The following is a 5,344-nucleotide window of genomic DNA, read 5'->3' on the forward strand; positions in this document are numbered from 1 at the left end:
TACCTTATTCACATGATTCTTATGCCAACTTTGTAATGTTGACTACCTTACTCACATGATTCTTATGCCAACTTTGTAATGTTGACTACGTTAGTCACAGTATTCTTATGTCAACTTTGTAATGTTGGCTACGTTACTTACAGGATTCTTTTGCCAACTTTGTAATGTTGACTACGTTACTTACAGGATTCTTATGTCAACTTTGTAATGTTGGCTACGTTACTCACATGATTCTTATGTCAACTTTGTAATGTTGACTACGTTACTTACAGGATTCTTATGTAAACTTTGTAATGTTGGCTACGTTACTCACAGGATTCTTATGCCAAGTTTGTAATGTCGGCTACGTTACTCACAGGATTCTTATGCCAACTTTGTAATGTTGACTACCTTACTCACATGATTCTTATGTCAACTTTGTAATGTTGACTACGCTACTCACAGGATTCTTATACCAATAAATAATTCAATTTCGTAATACGTTAACTATGTTATTCACGCCATATTGTTCAGACGTAATCGTCTGGAACTTCGAACCAAGTGGAAGGTTACAGCAACACGTAATTGGTTACTCTTAACTCAAGAGCTACTGTCATTCTTATAACGAGTCCACAGCTGAAAGTGTGAAACGTGTTTTGTAGCGTCACGGCTCGAACCCGAATCCTTCCGAGCTGCAGTCCTTCATTCCAATCACCAAGCCACACGCATACCTCCACGCTGTGTTAGTCAAACCGAAAGCTACAAACCTCCTGAAATCAAGAAATGATTTATTAAACTTTTTATCTCTCTTCTTCTTTTCTTTTATAAATAACATAAACTAAATTATAGTGTACAAGAACTTTTATTAAGTTTATTTATGAGAGATGTGTTACAGTGACTACAGTGGATATATCTAAGAGAATGAAAATATAAAAAGAGGGGAAGAAACACGTTCCAAATATCTGCTAGTGTCATCTATTGAGACTTTGTGAAATTAAAAAACAGGACCGAGGAAAATTATAAAGTACTGTTGTAACATGTTCTTTTGTTTTAGATTACTTGGTGAAAATAATGCAAAGTCCAGTCCATATGACGATACAAAATAAGCTATTATTTCTTCGTTAATGACTGCTACAGGCTACTCTTACTCGTACACAGCTGTAGGCCTAATTTCACAAATAATGTTTTCCTTTCAACAGAAATTTACTTGCTAATGGTACTACGACTTATGAATAAACTTACTTGTATAACTTCAAAACTAATTGATCGAGAATACGCGATAACTAACACTGATTTGAATGCTTCACAACGTCTCGATCACTGAACGAATTGAAAGCTGATTAAGTGCTTCAGTGATGCTCGTATTTATGATGTATCCTTGGTAATGGATATTTCATAATTCTCTCGATCATTAACATTCACGAACATTTTAGGTATTCTGGTACGTTTATAAATTTTCTAAATCTAACGTCATCGTCGTGTTAGCAGCCCCCTCTAGCAAGCAACTAAAATAAAACACAAAAATATAGTTATAGTATTTTGGCTCTTGTGTATAAAGTTAAGATCATGAATAATATTCAACGTTAAACTGGTACACAATTAAAAACATTTTATTTAGGCCTATCTATGGCCTTCAAAAAGTTGACGACTCTACATGTTTCGACGTTACAACGTCATCCTCAGGATAAACATAACTTAAATAGTATTACACAAAAGGTGCGATCTATTGACATTTTTGAGAACTAAGACGTGTATATATCTATTTACTACCAGTAAATGTACAAAACTCCAGCTCTACGTGAAAACTGAGAGCAAGGAACTAAAGCAAATATCGCATTTTCTGCTGGAAATTAAAATTGCGAATCGGGAAAATTATAATTAGCATATATTTAATTTATACCGCTTGTGTAGAGGTTGATTATGACTGAGTTCTAGGTCCTGTATTTTTCAAACTGGATATATTCTTTCTGGCCAGTGCAACATGGCAGTCAGACGCGCTGAACGAGCAAGCAAAAATATCACCCTCTAAACCTTTTTATTATTATTGCCCGAATAACCCAGTCAACAGAAGTTAGCAAAACTTGAAATTTTGTTTATAGCTGAAGTAAAATCAGAATATTATCTGCATATCTAGTATTCGTTTTTAATACAAATCTTTACCAAGATAAACCAGATAGTACTAAAAAGATCGTTAATTAGGTTTATTTGTTTAAACAGAACATAACACGATGGGCTAAATGTACTGTGCCCACCGCGAGTATTGAAACCAGATTTTTTAGCGTTATATGATTTCAGACTTATTGCTAAGCCTTCGCGAAGAGAAAGAAAGTTAAGATGGTAACATGCTTTAAATATATTTTATTTTAATCCATTAATTCAAGATAAATAGATCTGTTATTGTCATGTATATTTCATTACACATTTTCTTATCTTTAAACTTCAACACACACAAAGTTATGAACGATTAACTACACGCAGACACAATGAAGAAATTCGGATGGGATTAATACGTCTAGGTTATCTGGGAGGGAGTTACAAAAGCGTCTTATCACGGCCCCCTACCGGAAGTTGGGTGTGGACGAAGCGGAAACGCCACTAACAATAATAAAAATAATTTTACATTTGTTTGAAAATTCATTTTATTATATTTGCGCCTTGAAGAAATTTCAAAGACAATAATGTAAATTAGATAAATTTAAATGGACGTCGACACGTCACCAAAAATCCAATAGGGTAAAGGTGAGAGTTAACACTTCATCTTGTTGTTTGCCATAAATCAGTCTGTACAATACACGATCATCCTTCGTTGGAAATTTAAAGTAACATTACTCATAACGTCCTGGATAACATGAATAATACATCTACTACATGGTTGTCACATTAAAGTACCTACAGTATTTTTTTTATAATTTTGTTCCGCTTCAGTAAAATAAAAATATGTAGGCCTAAACTTTCAGCAAGGATCTTTTATTGTTTTACATTTATTTTCACGTTTCTTTGTATGGCTATAAAAAGTTGTTTTCCCCAACTATCAATAGCAAAAACTACTTTTCAGCTGCAATTAAAGAACTATATACCTACGGTATCCTGACTTCTTCTAACTGTAAACGTTTAAACTGGTGATGAATTTTACAATAAATATAAACTTTAAATAGAAGTGTTATAGTTAGTCTGCACCAGCTGATCAAACAGTTTGAGAAACAATTTCCAAAATTTGACGTCTCACGTTCTGTAAATTTTGTGTCAACATATCAGACTACTCCTATCACTCGGCTATTCTTTTGTTGATTAAATCAATGAAACTGAAATATTTGTGTGTGGGGGTGGTGGAGGGAGTCGAATTTCTTTGAGATAAATCTTGTAAATGCAAAGAGTGTTTTAAATGACGTCATCCGCTAACAACATTCTGTAAGAAACGGTCCAATATTCCATGTAGGCCTAACGTTCATTCAGGTTGTTATATTGCATGAACAGTGTATAATGTTACATTAGGGACATAAACCGATAACACTTTTATATATATTAATGTTACCCGTAAAGAAAGCTTTCTAATCTTTTGAAAAAATATGCTAAAATTATCTTAATAATATTATTATTATTTAGAATAAAAACTGAATAAAAATAAGAACAATAATACAAACTCTATTACTAGTGGCGGGAATTTTTCAGAATATCGATCTGTTCCCGCCATCTGCAGTCTGTCCATTGCAGGAAATCAAATTTCAGATTTTAACATTGAAAGTCCAAAACTTTTCCACTTACCCTTCTGGAAACTTAAAATTATACAATTATAATTTTGATACAGAAGACATAATATTTGTCGTTAGTATTACAAATAAAGTGAAATCAACTGATGTTCAAGAATATATGTGTATATAACTAGGTGATTTCTCAACAGATGGCGCATCGAACTAGCATTTTACTTTGGGCCAGAATCAGTTTTTTGTGGAATCGTTTAACTGAGTGGGTTTATTGGATAATTTACAAGTTCAAACCCAGTTAAAGTAACTTTACGGCGAAAATAGTTTAAATTTAAACACATATCTACGGAAGGTGGGAAGTAACAAGCGGCCTTTAAATTAAAACACATATCTACGGAAGGTGGGAAGTAACAAGAGGCCTTTAAATTTAAACACATACCTACGGAAGGTGGGAAGTAACAAGAGGCCTTTAAATTTAAACACATACCTACGGAAGGTGGGAAGTAACAAGCGGCCTTTAAATTTAAACACATATCTACGGAAGGTGGGAAGTGACAAGCGGCCTTAAATTTAAACACATACATACGGAAGGTGGGAAGTAACAAGAGGCCTTTAAATTTAAACACATACCTACGGAAGGTGGGAAGTAACAAGAGGCCTTTAAATTTAAACACATACCTACGGAAGGTGGGAAGTAACAAGAGGCCTTTAAATTTAAACACATACTTACGGAAGGTGGGAAGTAACAAGAGGCCTAGAAATATGTTGGGTGGGTGGGGGGGGGGTAATTGTGGTTAAGTGCAAACTGTCCAAGGCTCAAATCCCGAATATTAACGTTATACGTCCTCAATGTTACTCCCGACCCATCGGAGGTAACATCATGACAAGGAGGAAAATACTTGGATCTAATGATATAATAAAAATATAACTATTATTTCTTACGATTACACCATAACCCGAAAGGAAAATTGATCGTAGTTTGTGTTTTTCAAGAACACTGTAAGGTTAATTTCACAATATCTGTAACAACTCTCGAGCATACGCAGAAGTTCGGATGATGTTGTGACGTAACCAATGACGTAAGTAAAAAGGGACGAATAAAAGTAAGCATAAGTGTAGTAGTTAGAAACAGTCTATGTTTGTCTAAAGCGTGAGAACGATGAAGACGGTAGTCATTATCCTATGTGTTGTACTGCTCGCGACAGAGCACGAGACCCACCGAATACCCACTGTTTATGATGTCTTGTCCTTAGTGTATAAACTATGCGGTAAGTAGCGATTGTCAACGTTCCTTACTCTCTCTCTCTGTTCGTTAGGCTAACAAAAAAAGTAACTTCTACTCAAAAGTCTCCCGGTAAGTTTCGGACTTGCAACATTAAATTCTGGGGTTCGATTTCCAAGGTGGGCAAAGTGCATATAGCCCATTTACTTAAAACTAATAGATGAATCGATATATATATCATTTATTTTCTAGATCGGATTGGGTGTGAATTAATACACGTTAAATCTATTTCTGTGTGAATTAATACACGTTAAATATATTTCTGTGTGAATTAATACACGTTAAATCTATTTCTGTGTGAATTAATACACGTTAAATCTATATCTAGATCGGATTGGGTGTGAATTAATACACGTTAAATCTATATCTAGATCGGATTGAG

At 34.2% G+C, this 5,344-nt stretch overlaps 1 long non-coding RNA gene across 1 annotated transcript in view; it reads right to left on the reverse strand.

The window, feature by feature from the left end:
* The window catches only part of LOC111083289, a 3,781-nt gene extending 2,384 nt beyond the window's left edge, over nucleotides 1-1,397 (reverse strand). The window contains exons 1-2 of the long non-coding RNA XR_002608925.1: nucleotides 1,222-1,397; nucleotides 391-749 (exon numbers count right to left, since the gene is read on the reverse strand). This is a non-coding gene — a long non-coding RNA (uncharacterized LOC111083289). The remainder of the gene's footprint in view (nucleotides 1-390; nucleotides 750-1,221) is intronic.
* Nucleotides 1,398-5,344: the final 3,947 nt, after the last annotated feature.

The sequence above is a fragment of the Limulus polyphemus genome, unplaced genomic scaffold (assembly GCF_000517525.1).
Source record: "Limulus polyphemus unplaced genomic scaffold, Limulus_polyphemus-2.1.2 Scaffold8900, whole genome shotgun sequence".
NCBI lineage: Eukaryota > Metazoa > Arthropoda > Merostomata > Xiphosura > Limulidae > Limulus > Limulus polyphemus.